We start from the raw sequence: 20292 nt of genomic DNA on the forward strand, positions 1-20292 counted from the left end.
TGCTAGTAGCCTCACAAGTTCAGCTTGACCCTCTTGTTTGTCTTTGACTGAGAGGGTGAATACCCTTTGGGGTATGTGCTGAACTGGCGGAATGTTTTCATGAACAAAGTCAATTTTATAGCCATGAATGCAGGTTAGTATGTATTTGTCATTAGTGATGGTTTCCCATGCATGCAAAAAACAAGTGCAATCTCCTCCCTGTTAGTATAGAGTCCCTACTGCTCATATGCCGAAAGGTACCAGACCCACCTACCTCCATGGTGATTGGTGTTAATTCTTCTTCTGCCTCTTCGCTGGACGATGAGGTGTCTGCTGGGCTGTAGAGGGCTGCTGTTGACGTTGATGTTGTTGTTGGGGGGTGGCGCATTTTCCATGGGGTCCGCTCTGGGCCCTGGCCTAAAAGGCTTACGGGGAATGGTTGCGGACCCCGAGCTTTCACCAGTCCCATATGGTGGTTTATGACTGGTGGACGCCGTGAGGTACTGCCGCCTGGGTTTGTTAGGTCTGCTCGGTCCCAAGCCTGCCCTCACGAGACCAAAGGTCTTGGATTCTTCCTCTAGGTCTTTCACCTTTTTTGGGAGATCCTTTCCAAAAAGCAGAATTGGAGGTTCTGAACCCGGTGTTTTGCAGAGTCCCGCAAACTTAGGGTTGAGGGCAGGCTTGATAATTTCCGTAAACCATTTATTTGGTATTGAGTGGTGCACAGCAGAGCTAGTGTATCTTGCTGATTTGTGGAAATGTCCACACCATCAATGGACCGAGCATATGATGTTATCGCTGCAGTCAGTTTAAGGATTTTCTGGAGCTTCAACTCCAGGTTCCTGCCCCAAATGTCCCCAAATTTGGCTGTTTACAGCTGGTACATTTAATGATGTACAATTTTCTGGGGCTGTGTATAGCTCAAGAGCCTCATTGACCACCCGTTCTTGTAGGGTTTTTGAGGACAGGTGGTCAATGCTGGCTGCAAGTTTCGGCTCTAAAGGCCGACCCCCTCGTGGAATGTCCACGTAGCGGTTGACCACACCCAGCAGCTCTTCCTGATCCTGTACACTCTGCGTACTCCGGACATCTTCAGCCAACAACCCCTCTTCTTGACCAGCCCAGACCTGGTCGCCAATGCTGCCTTCAAACGAAGGTGAGGCAATGGCCAGTGCCCCTAAAGGGCACTGCGGGAGTGCCTGGGCGATCTGGGCCCTCCCTTGGCGAGTCTGCTGCTGCTCTCAGCAGATCTCGCTGGAGCATTGCTCCATAAGCCGTTTTAGGCTTAGGCGGCTGCCAGTGCCGCTGTGTAGCGGTGTAGCATCTTCGTCCGAATCGTCCAGACACTACCGCCCGGTTCTGGCTGCAGGTACCTCCAGCCCGCTGCTCAGGCTGCACTAGCGGTGCTGGGCTCGGCTCGGTAGTTGTGCCGCCTCTTGCCCCCCCTCCAAAGAACGTTCCTCAACGGAAAACGAACGGGGGCGACTGCAAATTTCTTTCCTCTGGTCTTGGTCATCTTGGGACCTAAAGCAGACCAGAGAGAAAATACTTACGGCCACGGTAGAACTTACCTGTCGGCCCGACTTTTTAGTTTGTAGCGGGAGCACCTTGAACTCCCGTTCGTCGCGGTGCACTGCATGAACGCTAATGTCGCGCACGCGTGCTGGACGGGGTCTTCACGTAGTCACTCACGTGACTCCGAAATAAAATCACAAAGAAGCTGTGACTTTTATGCCTGATCAATCTTCAATAATCAATGTAAGTGGAAGTTTTACAAACGTTTAATTATATTTTTGAAATCTCTTGAGCCCAATATCAGCAATGGTGAGGAACTTGGAGGACTTGATGCAAGATAAAATTCGCAGTCATTGAAGATAACTGAAGATGAGAAAAAACGTTTTCACCCTGAGAGTTGTGAATCTGTGGAATTCTCTGCCACAGAAGGCAGTGGAGGTCAATTCACTGAATGAATTTTTAAAGAGAGTTAGACAGAGCTCTAGGGACTAGCAGACTCAAGGGATATGGGGAGAAGGCAGGCACGGGTTACTGATTGTGGATGATCAGCCATGATCACAATGAATGGTGGTGCTGGCTCGAAGGGTCGAACGGCCTCCTCCTGCACCTATTTTCTATGTTTCTATGGCTTTATGCGGAAAAAAAAGTCAAGCATTGGTACAAGTTATGTTCTGATAGAGTTCTTTGAATAAATAATAGTGTGGATTCATGAAGAAATCCAATGGAATTTGCCTGAGATAAATTTTCTAGTGCATATTACTAGAGTTGAAAATAGGAGATTTTTTAATAGAGTTTAATAGATATAAAGAATATATAGCAACACAATAGACAATAGGTGCAGGAGGAGGCCATTCGGCCCTTCGAGCCAGCAATGTTATCGTCCATTCAATGTGATCATGGCTGATCATTCTCAATCTCCAAAGACGTACAGGTATGTAGGTTAATTGGCTGGGTAAATGTAAAAATTGTCCCTAGTGGGTGTAGGATAGTGTTAATGTATGGGGATCACTGGGCGGCACGGACTTGGAGGGCCGCAAAGGCCTGTTTCCGGCTGTATATATATGATATGATATGATATGATAATCAGTACCCCGTTCCTGCCTTCTCCCCAAACCCCCTGACTCCGCTATCCTTAAGAGCTCTATCTAGCTCTCTCTTGAATGCATTCAGAGAATTGGCCTCCACTGCCTTCTGAGGCAGAGAATTCCACAGATTCACAACTCTCTGACTGAAAAAGGTTTTCCCTCATCTCAGTTCTAAATGGCCTACCCCTTATTCTTAAACTGTGGCCCCTTGTTCTGGACTCCCCCAACATTGGAAACATGTTTCCTGCCTCTAGCGTGTCCAACCCCTTAATAATCTTATACGTTTCGATAAGATCTCTTCTCATCCTTCTAAATTCCAGTGTATACAAGCCTAGTTGCTCCAGTCTTTCAACATATGACAGTCCCGCCATTCCCGCCATTCCGGGAATTAACCTAGTAAACCTATGCTACATGCCCTCAATAGCAAGAATATCCTTCCAAAGCTGCACACAGTACTCCAGGTGCGGTCTCACTAGGGCCTTGTACAACTGCAGAAGAACCTCTTTGCTCCTATACTCAACTCCTTTTGTTATAAAGGCCAACATTCCGTTAGCTTTCATCACTGCCTGCTGTACCTGCATGCTTCCTTTCAGTGACTGATGCACTAGGACATCCAGATCTCGTTGTCCGTCCCCTTTTCCTAACTTGACACCATTCAGATAATAATCTGCCTTCCTATTCTTACCACCAAAGTGGATAACCTCACACTTATCCACATTAAACTGCATCTGCCATGCATCCGCCCACTCACACAACCTGTCCAAGTCACCCTGCAACCTCATTGCATCTTCCTCACAGTTCACACAACCACCCAGCTTTGTATCATTTGCAAATTTGTTAATGGTATTTTAATCCCTTCATCCAAGTCATTAATGTATATTGTAAACAGCTGCGGTCCCAGCACCGAGCCTTGCGGTACCCCACTAGTCACTGCCTGCCATTCTGAACCAGGGGGCAGCACACGATGGCAGCCTCACCTGCAGTCTGTCTGTCCTTTGCGAACTCTTTTTGTTATTTTTGGTGAGTTTTGTGTTAATGTTCTCTGGTTTGTTTTATTTGGGGGGTGGGGGAGGGGGTCGGGAGGAACTTTTTTTCAATCTCTTACCTTGCCGGAGATGTGATTGTTTTCCATTCGTATCTCCGGTCGCTCTGCGGCTTAACATCGTGGAGCTGGCGGCCTTGCCTGGGACTGACTATGAGCCCCACCGCAGGTCGTGGAGTTACCATCTGAGCCTTTGATCCCTTGCCTGGGATCGACGCTCCAACCCTGGGATGTCACCATCGAGGGGCTCACAGTCTCGGGTAGAGATCGGTCAGGAGCTCCAAGCTGCACGAGGTATGACTAGTCCAGACCCGGGGTAGATCGCCCGGCACGGGGGAGCTGAGGTTCCCCCCCGATGCAGGAGCTTGATCACCCCGACGAGGAAGGCCCACCGCCAGCTACGGGAGACAAGATCATCCCGTCAACGGGAGGTTAGAGGCCCCCGACCGCTGGAGGACAAAGAAGGGAGAGATTGAACTGTTTTTCGCCTTCCATCACAGTGAGGAATGTGGAGGAGTCACTGTGGTGGATGTTCATGTTAAATGTATTTAGTGTGTCCTGTTGCTTTTTATTGTTATGACTGTACGGCAAATGAAATTCCTCATAGGTTGCAAAACATACTTGGCTAATAAAGTATGATTGTGATTGTGATTGTGATTGATTGTAATACAGCGACAGTGAAAAGAAGTAACAGTAATGACTGAAAGTAAACAGTTTTCCTCAAACTACACCATTTTCTTTTTAAAGCCAAAAAAATGTAAACACAGAAACAATTTACACCAGCAAAAGTAGTGGGAGTGTAAACAAGACAAGAAAGTTGAAAATAGAATTCAAAACTCTCGTGAAGATCTAAAGCAAAAAAATTGCAGATAATAATATCCTGAAATAAATCCAGGAAACCATGGGGATATTCACCAGGTCAGGCGGCATCCGTGGAGAGAAAAACAGAGCTAGTGTTCTTGGTCAATAACCCTTTGTCAAAATGTGACTATGAAAGACATGGACATAGACATAGATATAGAAAATAGGTGCAGGAGGAGGCCATTTGACCCTTCAAGCCAGCACCGCCATTCATTGTGATCATGGCTGATCATCCACAATCAGTAACCGTGCCTGCCTTCTCCCCATATCCCTTGATTCCACTAGCCCCTAGAGCTCCATCTAACTCTGTAACAGTAATTCTGTTTCTCTCTCCTAAGTGTAGCAGGAATATTGTTGGTCAGTGTGGGCAAGTTGGGCCGAAGGGCCTGTTTCCACACTGTATCACTCTATGACTCTATGAAGGGCCTGTTTCCACACTGTATCACTCCATGAAGGGCCTGTTTCCACACTGTATCACTATGACTCTATGAAGGGCCTGTTTCCACACTGTATCACTCCATGACTCTATGAAGGGCCTGTTTCCACACTGTATCACTCCATGACTCTATGACTATTTATACTGAAACATTACACCTCCATGGTCTGGCATCTCTTCTCAGTGCTGGAGTAAGTCCTCATTAATGGCAACTGATGGAATTCTCCGTGTTAATACATATAGGCAACTGCCCGAAATTGCTGCCGGCTTCCCATGGGTACCTTACACATCATTGCATCTGTAAACTCCAGGCCATTATGTTTCGGGAGACAGAGTCATTTCAACTAGATTATCAATACTGTTCAAGTTCAAGTTACTTCCAGACAATGTGGAACTCTGAGGGAGGATTGACCATATTAATAGAATTCTTACTTCAGTTTTCTTATTCCTCTATGTTCGGTATCACTTAGAGAAAGAAAATTGTTGAAGTAGGTTTGAGAGGAAAATAACGTACATTTAGATCCAATGTTGTGTTTTTGAGAGTAATGTGAAAGCCTTTGAAACCAGTGCTGCATTTAGTGGATGTAATGACCTGAGCAAGAAATTTGAAAACTCTCTTCAGACAGGGCAGGAGCACAGCAGGTAGTGCTGATGCTTCATAGTTCCAGCAACTGATTGAAACCCGACTTCCAGTCTTACCTGTGTGATGTTTGTACAATTTTCAATTTTCCAATGATCCTCCTACTGTATTTCACTTGGGCAGTATATACCCAAGCTGTATGAACATTGACTTCTCTAACTTTAAGTAACCCTTGCTTGCCCTTTCTCTCCATCCCCTCTCCATCCCAGTTCTCCGACCAGTCTTACTGTCTCTGACCACATTTTATCTCTGTTTGCTTTGTTGTTACCTTCTCCCAGCCAACAATGATCTACTCTACATTTTCCTTTGTCTCCATTCCCTTTGTCCTGTTTTCACTCTTGACCCTCTGTTAGACCACATTTGGACTACGCCGTTGCAGCATGGGACCCATACACAAATAGAAACATTTCTTCCATCGAACGTGTCCAAAGACAGGCAGCTGGTTTTGTTACAAATACCTATGAGAGAGAAGCGAGTGTTACCCAACTTCTAAATCCATTGGGGTGGAACCCACTCCAAGACAGACGTTAAGCCCACCGCTTGACCTGTTTTTACAAAATGTTAAATGGTCAGCTCGACATAGATGACCACATCTACACCAAACCCAAACCTATCAGGAGTAGACGAGGGCATTCGATTCAATTTGAGATACCGGCTATCAAGATAGATGTGTATAGCAATTCATTCTTCCCTTGCACAATTAAAGCATGGAATAGTCTTCACCCTACTATAGTTATTCAACCAGATGCAACTACATTTAAGGCAGCTCTTCTTCTCCAAGACCTTCTTGCTTAAGTCCATACTCCGCCACCTCCAGTTTAAATTCCATTTGGAATATTTTGGAGGACCAAGAACCAAGATACCCAAGAACCCACACCTTACACTTCCTTACCTATGTATCTCCCTCTCCCCTGACATCAGACTGAAGAAGGGTCTCGACCTGGACTGTGGCCCCTTGTTCTGGACTCCCCCAACATTGGGAACATGTTTCCTGCCTCTAATGTGTCCAATCCCCTAATTATCTTATATGTTTCAATAAGATCCCCCCTCATCCTTCTAAATTCCAGTGTATACAAGCCCAATCGCTCCAGCCTTTCAACATACGACAGTCCCGCCATTCCGGGAATTAACCTAGTGAACCTACGCTGCACGCCCTCAATAGCAAGAATATCCTTCCTCAAATTTGGAGACCAAAACTGCACACAGTACTCCAGGTGCGGTCTCACCAGGGCCCGGTACAACTGTAGAAGGACCTCTTTGCTCCTATACTCAAATCCTCTTGTTACGAAGGCCAACATTCCATTGGCTTTCTTCACTGCCTGCTGTACCTGCATGCTTCCTTTCATTGACTGATGCACTAGGACACCCAGATCTCGTTGAACTCCCCCTCCTCCTAACTTGACACCATTCAGATAATAATCTGCCTTTCTATTCTTACTTCCAAACTGAATAACCTCACACTTATCTACATTAAACTGCAACTGCCATGTATCCGCCCACTCACACAACCTGTCCAAGTCACCATGCAGCCTTATTGCATCTTCCTCACAATTCACACTACCCCCCAGCTTAGTATCATCTGCAAATTTGCTAATGGTACTTTTAATCCCTTCGTCTAAGTCATTAATGTATATCGTAAATAGCTGGGGTCCCAGCACCGAACCTTGCGGTACCCCACTGGTCACTGCCTGCCATTCCGAAAGGGACCCATTTATCCCCACTCTTTGCTTTCTGTCCGGTCAACCAATTTTCTATCCATGTCAGTACCCTACCCCCAATACCATGTGCCCTAATTTTGCCCACTAATCTCCTATTTGGGACCTTGTCGAAGGCTTTCTGAAAGTCGAGGTACACCAAATCCACTGACTCTCCCCTGTCAATTTTCCTAGTTACATCCTCAAAAAATTCCAGTAGATTTGTCAAGCATGATTTCCCCTTCGTAAATCCATGCTGACTCGGAATGATCCCGTTACTGCTATCCAAATGCTCATCAATTTCGTCTTTTATAATTGATTCCAGCATCTTCCCCACCACTGATGTCAGACTAACTGGTCTATAATTACCCGTTTTCTCTCTCCCTCCTTTCTTAAAAAGTGGGATAACATTTGCTATCCTCCAATCCACAGGAACTGATCCTGAATCTATAGAACATTGAAAAATGATCTCCAATGCTTCCACTATTTCTAGAGCCACCTCCTTAAGTACCCTGGGATGCAGACCATCAGGCCCTGGGGATAGTGGTAAGAATAGGAAGGCAGATTATTATCTGAATGGTGTCAAGCTAGGAAAAGGGGACGTAAAACGAGATCTGGGTGTCCTAGTGCATCAGTCACTGAAAGGAAGCATGCAGGTACAGCAGGCAGTGAAGAAAGCCAATGGAATGTTGGCCTTCATAACAAGAGGAGTTGAGTATAGGAGCAAAGAGGTCCTTCTGCAGTTGTACAAGGCCCTAATGAGACTGCACCTGGAGTACTGTGTGTAGTTTTGGTCTCCAAATTTGAGGAAGGATATTCTTGCTATTGAGGGGTGCAGTGTAGGTTTACTAGGTTAATTCCCAGAATGGCGGGACTGTCGTATGTTGAAAGACTGGAGCGACTAGGCTTGTATACACTGGAATTTAGAAGGATGAGAGGGGATCTTATCGAAACATATAAGATTACTAAGGGTATAAGAAAATAACTGCAGATGCTGGTACAAATCGATTTATTCACAAAATGCTGGAGTAACTCAGCAGGTCAGGCAGCATCTCGGGAGAGAAGGAATGGGTGACGTTTCGGGTCGAGACCCTTCTTCAGACTGATGTCGGGGGTGGGACAAAGGAAGGATATAGGTGGAGACAGGAAGATAGAGGGAGATCTGGGAAGGAGGAGGGGAAGGGAGGGACAGAGGAGCTATCTGAAGTTGGAGAAGTCGACGTTCATACCACCAGGCTGCAAACTGCCCAGGCGAAATATGAGGTGCTGCTCCTCCAATTTCCGGCGGGCCTCACTATGACACTGGAGGAAGCCCATGACAGAGAGGTCAGACTGGGAATGGGAGGGGGAGTTAAAGTGCTGGGCCACCGGGAGATCAGTTGCGTTAATGCGGACCGAGCGCAGGAGTTCAGCGAAGCGATCGCCGAGCCTGCGCATGGTTTCGCCGATATAAATAAGTTGACATCTAGAGCAGCGGATGCAATAGATGAGGTTGGAGGAGGTGCAGGTGAACCTCTGTCTCACCTGGAAAGACTGTTTGGGTCCTTTGATGGAGTTGAGGGGGGAGGTAAAGGGACAGGTGTTGCATCTCGTGCGGTTGCAGGGGAAAGTGACCGGGGATGGGGTGGTTTGGGTAGGAAGGGACGAGTGGACCAGGGAGTTACGGAGGGAACGGTCTCTGCGGAACGCAGAGAGGGGAGGGGATGGGAAGATATGGCCAGTGGTGGGGTCCCGTTGTAGGTGACGGAAATGTTGGTGGATGATATGTTGGATCCGGTGGCTGGTGGGGTGGAAGGTGAGAACGAGGGGGATCCTGTCCTTGTTGCGAGTGGGGGGAGGGGGAGCAAGAGCGGAGCTGCGGGATGTAGAAGAGACCCTAGTGAGAGCCTCATCTATAATGGAGGAGGGGCAGCCCCGTTTTCTGAAGAACGAGGACATCTCGGAAGCCCTAGTGTGAAACACCTCATCCCGGGCGCAGATGCGGCGTAGACGGAGGAATTGGGAGTAGGGGATAGACTTTTTGCAAGGGACCGGGTGGGAAGACGTGTAGTCCAGATAGCTGTGCGAGTCGGTGGGCTTGTAGTAAATGTCCGTCACTAGCTTGTCTCCTGTGATGGAGATGGTGAGGTCCAGAAACGGGAGGGAGATGTCAGAGATAGTCCAGGTATATTTAAGGGCAGGATGGAAATTGGAGGTGAAGTGTATGAAGTCAGTGAGTTCTGCATGGGTGCAAGAGGTAGCACCAATGCAGTCGTCGATGTAGCGGAGGTAGAGTTCGGGGATGGGGCCAGTGTACGTCTGGAACAGGGATTATTCGACGTACCCGACAAAGAGGCAGGCATAGCTAGGGCCCATGCGAGTGCCCATAGCTACGCCTCTGGTTTGGAGGAAGTGGGAGGAGTCAAAGGAGAAGTTGTTGAGGGTAAGAACCAGCTCTACTAGGCGGAGGAGAGTGTTGGTCGATGGGGATTGGCTGGTTCTACGGTCGAGGAAGAAACGGAGGGCTTCGAGACCATCCTTGTGGGGGATGGTAGTGTAGAGTGACTGGACATCCATGGTGAAAATGAGGGAGTGGGGGCCTGGGAACCGGAAGTTATCCAGGAGATGGAGAGCGTGTGAGGTGTCTTGGACGTAGGTGGGGAGGGATTTAACCAGGGGGGATAGGATGGAGTCGAGGTAGGTAGAGACAAGTTCGGTGGGGCATGAGCAGGCAGAGACAATGGGTCTGCCGGGACAGTTGTGTTTGTGGATTTTGGGTAGGAGGTAGAATCGGGCCGTGCGGGGCTGGGGAACTATGAGATTGGAGGCACTGAGGGGTAGATCGCCGGAGATGGTGAGGTCGGTGATGGTGCTGCTGATGAAGGTCTGATGTTTATCGGTGGGGTCATGGTCCAGGGATAGGTAGGAAGAGGTGTCTGATAGTTGTCGTCTGGCCCCGGTGGCCAGACTAAGGGGTTGGATATGTTAGAGGCAGGAAACATGTTCCCAATGTTGGGGGACTCCAGAACCAGGGGCCACAGTTTAAGAATAAGGGGTAGGCCATTTAGAACGGAGATGAGGAAAAATCTTTTCAGTCAGAGAGTTGTGAATCTGTGGAATTCTCAGCCTCAGAAGGCAGTGGAGGCCAATTCTCAGAATGCATTCAAGAGAGAGTTAGATAGAGCTCTTAAGGATAGCGGAGTCAGGGGGTATGGGGAGAAGGCAGGAACGGGGTACAGATTGAGAATGATCAGCTATGATCACATTGAATGGTGGTGCTGCCTCGAAGGGCCGAATGGCCTACTCCTGCACCTATTGTCTATTGTCTATTGAATCAATGGTTTGTAGATGAAAAAGTAATTAAAATAATAAATGGACCAATTTATTATTGGAACATCACATTAGGTCCATCGGGGGTGGGGAGGGGGGGGGGGTGGGAGAAGAGAAGAGTGGGGGTGGGAGAGAAGGGAAGAGTGGGGTTGGGGGGGAGGGCAGGGTGGGGGGAGAGTGCGGTGCGGACAGGGAGAGTGGGGGGTAGGGGGAGGGGAGGGAGGTGGGGGCGTGTGGGGTTGAGGGGAGGGAGAGGGGGGAATAGGGGTGGGGAGGGGGAAATGGGGGTGGAGACAGGGCTTGGGGGAGGTGCAAGTGGAGGTGGGGGCAGGGGAGGGGCAAGTGGGGGTGGGTAGGGGGGATGGAGTGGGTCAGTGGGGGAAGGAGGGGGGATAAGGGGATTGAGTGGGGGGATTGAGGGCACTACAATACTGGAGAGGCTTTGGGTCCAGGCCTCACTCAGTGACACCCTCTCCCCTTCCCTGTCCCCCCTCTACACGGAATGGGCCCAAATGGTCCACTTGGTCTAGTAATTTTATAAACTTGTATGGAGTCAGCCCTCAGCCTCCTGCATTCCAGAGAAATATCCAATGTTGTCCAAACTCTGCAGCTAATCCCCTCCAATCATGGCAACATGCATGTAAACTCCTTCTGCACCCTCTCCAAAGCCTCAACATCCTTCCTGTAATGAGATGAACAGAATAGCAATAATGCTTCTAATGCAGCCTAACCAAAGGTTTACAAAGTTGTAACATGACTTCCTGCCCTTTATAGTCAATGCCATGACCGATGAAGACACCTTGACCACGCTATCCACCTGCGTTGCCACTTTCTGGGAGTTTAACACCAAGATCCCTCCTCAGACTCCATCATCCTCTGATGCCAAGCATAATATTCCTCCTTTATCCTTGAGCAGTCTTACCGTCTCCTTAATTACCCTCTTGTCTTTAATGTCTAGGATAGATGGGAAAGGTTTAGAGCAGGGATCAGCAACCCCTGCCTATTCCGGCCCGCTGCCTGTTTTTGTACGGCCCGTGAGTTAATAATGATTTTTGCAGTTTAAAAAGGTTGAAAAAAAATCAAAGGAAGAATATTATTGGAGCACAGCCATGTGTGAGGTGGGGGTGAGCTGCCAGCGATCCGGCCACTCACGGGGGAAGCGGTCGCCCACTGGGCTGCGATACACTACCGACATTCACTGTAATCCACCCACATCCGGCCACCTCCAACACATTTGAAGTATTGCATGCAACTCTGGTTGTCCCAATACAGCAGGGATGTTGCAGGACTGTTGCATGAACTGTTGTAGTTCCTCTTGCACTGTTGCAGGACTGTTGCATGTACTGCTGCAGTTCCTCTTGCACTGTTGCAGGACTGTTGCATGTACTGTTACAGTTCCTCTTGCACTGTTGCAGGACTGTTGCATGTACTGTTGCAGTTCCTCTTGCACTGTTGCAGGACTGTTGCATGTACTGTTGCAGTTCCTCTTGTTAGAAGCAGTCAATGTTGGGGAATCTAACGCCACTCGCCATGACAACAACGTTGCTTTTAAATCTTTCCATAACATGTTTACACATCTGTTCGTTTACCCCCCCTGGTGGTTGGGATGCCTATAGTACAATCCCATCAGAATGACTGCACCTTCCTTATTTTTCACCTCAACCACATTTCCCCAGTGGATGGATTGTCCACTGGGTCCTCCCTGTGTACAGCTGTGACATTCTACCTTATTAATGGTGCAACTCCTCCACCTCCTTTACCTCCCTCTCTCTCTCTCTATCACGTCTGAAACATCTAAACCTTGAAGCATTAAACTGCCAGTCCTGTCCCTTTCACAACCAAGTGACCATAATGTGGTCATGGTCACAACATCATCGTTCTATACAGGCTCCAAGCTGATTCAGGCCCTACACTCAACCACAGTTTCCAAAATACTACTTGCATTGAAATAAACACAGCTCAGCCCCTCAGCCTCACCATGTTCATTAACCTGTCCCTGATTGTCCTTTCTTTACAACTTACTTTTCATAACCTCCACCTTCCCATTAGTCCCTCCACTTGCTGACCTGCTCCATTGCCCACCTCACTGAGACTCTAGTTTAATTTCCATCGAGTAGCACTAGAAAACGATGAGATATTGGTTTCCTACCAGTTCAGGAGAAACTAATCCTTCTTCTACAGTCCCAGCCACAGTAGAAGAGAGCCCAATGATGAATATACCTGATGCACTCCCTCCTGCTCAAGCACCTTAGCCATGTATTGAAGTGTACTATCTTACCATTTCTTGCCTCATTAGCACGAGGCATGGGTAGCAATTCTGAGATGACATCATAAATGGTGTAGACAGGATGGAAATGTCCAACACTGGCCGGCATGGCTATGAGGCTATGAGTCAGTGCCGCAGGTCTGTAGTGATTGGAGGAGCTGGGACATGTCCTCTTTGGTACAGGAACCAGGCAGGATGTCTCCACATCACAGGGACCCTCTCCAGGCCCAGGCTCAGGCTGAAGATGTAGATTTCAAACCAAAGACCACCAGCTCACCTACAAAAGCAAGGAGCCCTTCCAGGCCCTTAGACCCTCAATGCTCAGAACAACAATTACATTGAACCTTTGATGAAGTGTTGTTTATAAAGGTATCTGTGTGGTTTTGCAATTTTCACTTTAATTATTCGGCATTGTCATTACACGTCTGAGTTTCAGTTTCAGTTTCTGTTCCCAGTCAGGAATAGGTGACACTATAAAGGAACAGTCAGGCACAACATTCAGAACACTTTGAGATTGATTCAACCTGAGAAAGTACTGCTCGTGCTGAGAAAGGAGTATAATGTAGCGCGTCGATAAAGGCAAGGAGCCAGGTATTTCGGGAAGGTATATTTATTGGTTCGTGGGTCTCAGACGGGTCTAGTCTGCCGGAATGGCTTGGCGCCCAAACCTTGTCCTTATATTCCTGAGTCCAGGACCGCCTCCCGGGACTGGTCCATTCCCGTGCCGAGGGGTCGGTAGTAGTGTTTTCCATCCAAGCAGCATAATGAGGTAAGGACTATTCCTACTGTGTCTAAGTTTACCTGCAGATTATTATTGAGGATGTGGTCTACTGAAAATTAGTGGATCAATTTGAAATTAATTTGAACAGCTCAGAATGGTAACGTCGACCGGCACGGTAGTTTAGGAAAATAACTGCAGATGCTGGTACATATCGAAGGTATCACAAAATGCTGGAGTAACTCAGCAGGTCAGGCAGCATCTAGGAGAGAGGGAATGGGTGACGTTTCGGGCCGAGACCCTTCTTCAGACTGTGGGGGAGGAGGGGGAGGAGAGAGTGGGGGTGGGGGGAAGGGAATTGGGGGGAGTGGGAGTGGGGGGAGGAGAGGTGGGGGAAGAGGGACAGTGGGTGTAGGGGGCAGGGGAGGGTGGGGGTGAGGTGGTTGGTGGTCGGGGTGAGAGAGTGCGGGTGGGGGGGAAGGGGGACAGTGCGGGGCAGGGGAGAGTGGGGTTGGGGAAGGGGGGGAGGGGGTGGGGGGAAAGAGATTCTGGGGGTGGGGGGGAAAGGGGGTGGGGGAGGAGACAGTTGGGGGGGTGGGGGGAAGAGAGGGTGGGGGGAGTAGAGAGTGGGGGTGGGGGAGGATAGTGGGGGTGGGGAGGAGGGCAGGGTGGAGGTGGAGAGAAGGGAAGAGTGGGGGTGGGGGGGAGTGGGGGTGGGGAGGAGGGAAGATTGGGGGTGGGGAGGAGAGTGGGGTGCGGGCAGGGAGAGTGGATGTACAGGGAGGGGAGGGAGGTGGGAAAGAGTGGGGGTGAGGAGAGGGGGAAATAGGGGTGGGGAGGAGGAAATGGGGGTGGAGGCAGGGTCATGGGGAGTGGGGGTAGGGGAGGGGCAAGTGGGGTCGGGCAAGTGGGGGAGGGGCAGGTGGTGGTGGGGGCAGGGGAGGGGTAAGTGGGGGTGGGTAGGGGGGATGGAGTGGGTCAGTGGGGGGAGGAGGGGGGGGATAAGGGGGATTGAGTGGGGGTATTGAGGGTACTACAATACTGGAGAGGCTTTGGGTCCAGGCCTCACTCAGTGACACCCTCTCCCCTTCCCTTTCCCCCCTCTACGCGGAATGGGCCCAACTGGTCCACTTGGTCTAGTAATTTTATAAACTTGTATGGAGTCAGCCCTCAGCCTCCTGCATTCCAGAGAAATATCCAATGTTGTCCAAACTCTGCAGCTAATCCCCTCCAATCATGGCAACATGCATGTAAACCCCTTCTGCACCCTCTCCAAAGCCTCAACATCCTTCCTGTAATGAGATGAACAGAATAGCAATAATGCTTCTAATGCAGCCTAACCAAAGGTTTACAAAGTTGTAACATGACTTCCTGCCCTTTATATTCAATGCCATGACCGATGAAGACACCTTGACCACGCTATCCACCCGCGTTGCCACTTTCTGGGCGTTTAACACCAAGATCCCTCCTCAGACTCCATCATCCTCTGATGCCAAGCACAATATTCCTCCTTTATCCTTCAGCAGTCTTACCGTCTACTTAATTACCCTCTTGTCTTTAATGTCTAGGATAGATGGGAAAGGTTTAGAGCAGGGATCAGCAACCCCTGCCTATTCCGGCCCGCTGCCTGTTTTTGTACGGCCCGTGAGTTAATAATGATTTTTGCAGTTTTAAAAGGTTGAAAAAAAATCAAAGGAAGAATATTATTGGAGCACAGCCATGTGTGAGGTGGGGGTGAGCTGCCAGCGATCCGGCCACTCACGGGGGAAGCGGTCGCCCACTGGGCTGCGATACACTACCGACATTCACTGTAATCCACCCACATCCGGCCACCTCCAACACATTTGAAGTATTGCATGCAACTCTGGTTGCCCCAATACAGGGGGGATGTTGCAGGACTGTTGCATGCACTGTTGCAGTTCCTCTTGTACTGTTGCAGGACTGTTGCATGTACTGTTGCAGTTCCTCTTGCACTGTTGCAGGTCTGTTGCATGTACTGTTGCAGTTCCCCTTGCACTGTTGCAGGACTGTTGCATGTACTGTTGCAGTTCCTCTTGCAATGTTAGAAGCAGTCAATGTTGGGGAAGTTAACGCCACCCGCCACGACCACAACATTGCTTTTAAATCTTTCCATAACATGTTTACACATCTGTTCGTTTACCCCCCCTGGTGGTTGGGATGCCTATAGTACAATCCCATCAGAATGACTGCACCTTCCTTATTTTTCGCTTCAACCACATTTCCCCAGTGGATGGATTGTCCACTGGGTCCTCCCTGTGTACAGCTGTGACATTCTACCTTATTAATAGTGCAACTCCTCCACCTCCTTTACCTCCCTCTCTCTCTATCACGTCTGAAACATCTAAACATTGAAGCATTAAACTGCCAGTCCTGTCCCTTTCACAACCAAGCGACCATAATGTGGTCATGGTCACAACATCATCGTTCTATACAGGCTCCAAGCTGATTCAGGCCCGACACTCAACCACAGTTTCCAAAATACTACTTGCATTGAAATAAACACAGCTCAGCCCCTCAGCCTCACCATGTTCATTAACCTGTCCCTGATTGTCCTTTCTTTGCAACTTACTTTTCATAACCTCCACCTTCCCATTAGTCCCTCCACTTGCTGACCTGCTCCATTGCCCACCTCACTGACATTCATGAGGCGAGAGGGGGATCCTTGACAACCTGGAGGTCCTACATTTAACCTACTACCCAACTCCCAAAATTGCAGGACCTGATCTCCCTTCCTAAATATGTCATTGGCACCAATATGGACAAGGATCTCTGGAGACTTCCCTCTCAGAATATCCAGTTCTCTCCCAATCATCATTGACTCTAGCATCAGGGAGGCAACACACCATCCCAGAGTCTTGCCTGGAGACTGCTTTAGGTCAATTACAAAATAACCAAATGCAGCTTGTCTGGTCTGCTATTTGTGAGATTGGGAGACAGACTTACCTTACATGGAATTTGATGAATTTTATTCTCTTGCAGCAGCAGAATGAGAGATTTGTTGAAAGAGAAGCTCGATCAGCTTGAGTGTCACTTCACGTGGGGCCCACAGAAGGAGACCCTTGACTTGGACGATATGGTGTACCGATTAAACGATGCCATAATCTTTGCAGATAAATATCAAGCCACATCCTACAACCAACTCGCTTTTGTAAATTGCCTGCAAGGCAACTGTGCGGAAGCTCTTCAAAACTTAAAGGAAGCTGACAGGATTCTGAGGGAGAACCACAAAGATGCATTTGAAAGAAACAGCATCATCACCTGTGGAAACTCTGCCTGGGTGCATTACCACATGGGACAACTGACCGAGGCCCAGTCCTACCTCGACAAGCTGGAGATGATCTGTAAACCACTCACTGATGGCCCTCGCTATACAGCAATGATACCTGAAGTGTATGGGGAGAAGGGATGGTCATTGTTGAGTTCTGGATCTCCATACTATGAGGAGGCTATGGAATGTTTTGAGAAAGCTCTGGGGGAAGATCCCAATAACACAGAGTGGATCATGGGCAAAGCAACTGTTCTGTTTCGTCTGGAAGCATTTTCTGGAACGCCAGAGAGTCATGGACGGAGTGAGTCAGTGACGTATCTGCGACGTGTATTGGAGCTGGATCCAGATGATGCAATGGCCATGGTGCTGCTGGCCTTAAAATTGAAAGGACCCAGTAAAAAGGAAGAAGCAAAGAAATTAGTTGAACAAGCATTGCAGAAGGCCAGTGAGGATCCATATGTGCTTCGCTACGCGGCAAAATTTTACAGAGAAGATGGAGCAGTGGAGAAAGCAATCAATCTATTGAAGCAAGCGTTAGAATTAACTCCACACTCGTGCTTCTCACACCACCAAATTGGAATGTGTTATAGAATTAAACTGAACAAACTTGGTAATAGAAATCCTGGGCAGCAAGCTGAGTTGATCGGTCAATGTAAATATCATTTTTGGAAAGCCTCTGAGTGCCGTCCGAGGAGTGCTGTTCGACCAAACCTGGATTAGGCAGATATTTGCAAAAGAAATGAAGAGTATTCTGAGGCAGAGGAGATCTACAATGATCTGGTGAAATTGGAGGACATCCGTCCAGAAAACACACAGCAGATATGTTTAAAGGCTGGGTCATTTGAACTGTACCAGATACGATCGGAATCAAGCGCCATCAGCCTATTTCTGAAAGGAGTGAAGATTGAATATGATTCAATAGAACGGAGACGGTGTAAGGAAAAATTGGAGAAGTGGGCAGATAAAAAACTTTGCTATGCTCCACGTGACAGCAAAGCTCTTGGTGTCAGAGGGTTAACATATCAGCTGGATGGGAACACGTCCAAAGCTATTGAATACTTTGAAAAGGCCTTGGAGATTGATCATGGGAATGAAGAATATCTGCGTACACTTTCAGAATTACACCCTTGAGGACCACAAGGATGCTTATAATATGCACCAATTTCATCTGATCTGACGATAGGTTTGGTGATGTGTGTATTTCACTAATTATATTCTGATAGCATCTTTGAATGAGTGTGAATGAGCTTTACTTATGAGTGTGAAATTTTCAAAAATTATCTTGCGCTTCATTTAAAGATTTAAAAAAATTATTCTACTTTTAAAAATAACAACACCTCAAGCACATCAATCAAATGGAATTTGGTTGTGTAAGTGAGGAATTGGTGTTTCGTTTGGAAAGATGGGAATTGGGAAATGGCAGCATGTGGAACCAGGATCATTAATGGGATTTCAAGAGATGATATTATTGACAAAGGAAAGATTCAAGTTTACATTATCAGGCATAATAATTAATAATCAAGGACAATGTAGCTGCAAAAATCTGATCCATTTTGAAAATACCAACGGATTGATAATGGAACCAGAAATTGGAAGTGATTAATGGAAAGATTAACCCTTTCATGTGGCCATCCCCAACAGTGGATATTGACAACTGGCATTCCTGTAATACTTTGTACTAAAATGACTATAACATGACTATAATACGTTATACTTAGTAACTTTGGCCAGAAACGTGGCGAGTCTTTGTGTACTTTGTGTATTGTATACAAAATAAAGAATTTCACTGTGCCCAAGTACATGTGACAATAGTGTATCATTTAATAGCCTGATGGCTGTAGGGAAGGAGCTGTTCCTGAACCTGGACACAGCCACACTGGCATAGCCCCGATGTGGAGACCCTTGAGGACAGATGCTGCATTCTTGCGTTGACACCTGCCGTAGATGCTTTTGATGGTCAGGATGACTGTGCTCACGTTGGACTGGGCTGAACCACCACTTTGCAGCAGCCTCCATTCAGGTGCATGGGATTTGTTATACCAGGCCATGGTGCAACCAGTTAGGATACTTTCTACAATACAACTGTAGGTTTGTTTGGGTAGCCTGTAACATGGTGAATCTCTTTCAACATCTAACAAGTGTATTTCAGTGTCGGAGCAGCAGTGGGAGATTGAAAAGGTAGTTGTTCGATTGGCTAATTGAATGCCAATAAATTGGCTAATTGGGCAGTCAATACCCAGAAGACATAGTGTAGAAGAGTGTCATTTAGTGAGCCGTATGCTCTGAGAGGGGCTGTGTGGAGGTGAAGTGCTGTGTTGAGGGTCAGTGTGAGGCTGTGTTTCAAGTGCTGTGGATTTAGCTCAAGGTGGCTCAGTAAAGGCTGAGCAGAGGGTAACAGGAGGTAAAGGTAAATGGTCTGCTGTTCCTTGTGAGTAATTGTTGTGGTTTTTACTCTTGGTTTTAGAGCAGTAGAGATGGAAGGTGGAAAAATGACATGCTGCTCCTACAGAATAGGGGCCAGGGAAATTTCTGGTATCCCTGATGACCACATGTGGGTGGTGTGGCCAGATGCAACACCTTACAGAGAGTATTAGGCACCTGGAGCTGTGGCTGGTTGACCTCAGGACCATCCAGAAGAACGCGAGCTTCATCGATGAAGCCATAGCAAGGTGGTCATGCTGAAGATAAAGCAAAAGATTAGATGGGTGGACAAAGTGCTGGAGACCCACTGGGCATTCCCCGTTGAAACAGGTACACACTTCTGCATACTGTTGGGGGAGATGACCGGTCAGGGGTGCTTAGCAGTAGCAGTGTGGTCTGTGGCACCAAGTCAGGCTCTGAGACACAGCAAGGAAGGGTAATGTCAGGCAGAGCCTTTGTCAATAGTCAATAGTCGTTTATTTGTCACATACACATAAATGTGTAGTGAAATGAAACATTACCCGCAGTTAAACAATAAGACCAATAAGAATAATCAATAAAAATGCAATAACACATACAATCACAACTAACACCAAACAAAAAGAAACATCCATCACAGTGAGTCTCCTCCAGTCCCTTCTCACTGTGATGGAAGGCCAAAATGTATTTTTCTCTTCCCTGCCGTCTTCTCCTGCGGTCAGGCTGTTGTCGTTGCCACGTCGGGGCGGTCGGGGCTCCCGATATTGAAGCCCCCGCTGGGCGGTGAAAGGTCCACGGCCTATTTCAGGCTGCGCCGGACGGTGAAAGGTCCGCGGTGGGCCGACCCAAGCCCCGCGATTCGGGGTGGGCGAACAAGCTGCCGCTGCCGGAGCTCCCGATGTCGGCCCCCACCCAGGGGCCTGCGGGCTTCCGACATCCACGCGGCCCGCGCCAGAGCCTCCGGAGACGAATCGCAGCCGCTCCCGCAGCATCCGCAGGCAGCCAGCGCCGCAGGTGGTGAGTCCGGGCCGCGGGCTCTGCGAACCAGAGCCCCAGGT

The 20292-nt window shown here is 48.3% G+C and overlaps 1 pseudogene; it reads left to right on the forward strand.

The window, feature by feature from the left end:
* The first annotated feature begins 13544 nt into the window (after nucleotides 1–13544).
* LOC144600848 (interferon-induced protein with tetratricopeptide repeats 5-like) lies at nucleotides 13545–17965 on the forward strand (annotated as a pseudogene).
* The last annotated feature ends 2327 nt before the right edge of the window (nucleotides 17966–20292 follow it).

The sequence above is a fragment of the Rhinoraja longicauda genome, chromosome 16 (genome assembly GCF_053455715.1).
Source record: "Rhinoraja longicauda isolate Sanriku21f chromosome 16, sRhiLon1.1, whole genome shotgun sequence".
In the NCBI taxonomy this organism is placed as follows: domain Eukaryota; kingdom Metazoa; phylum Chordata; class Chondrichthyes; order Rajiformes; family Arhynchobatidae; genus Rhinoraja; species Rhinoraja longicauda.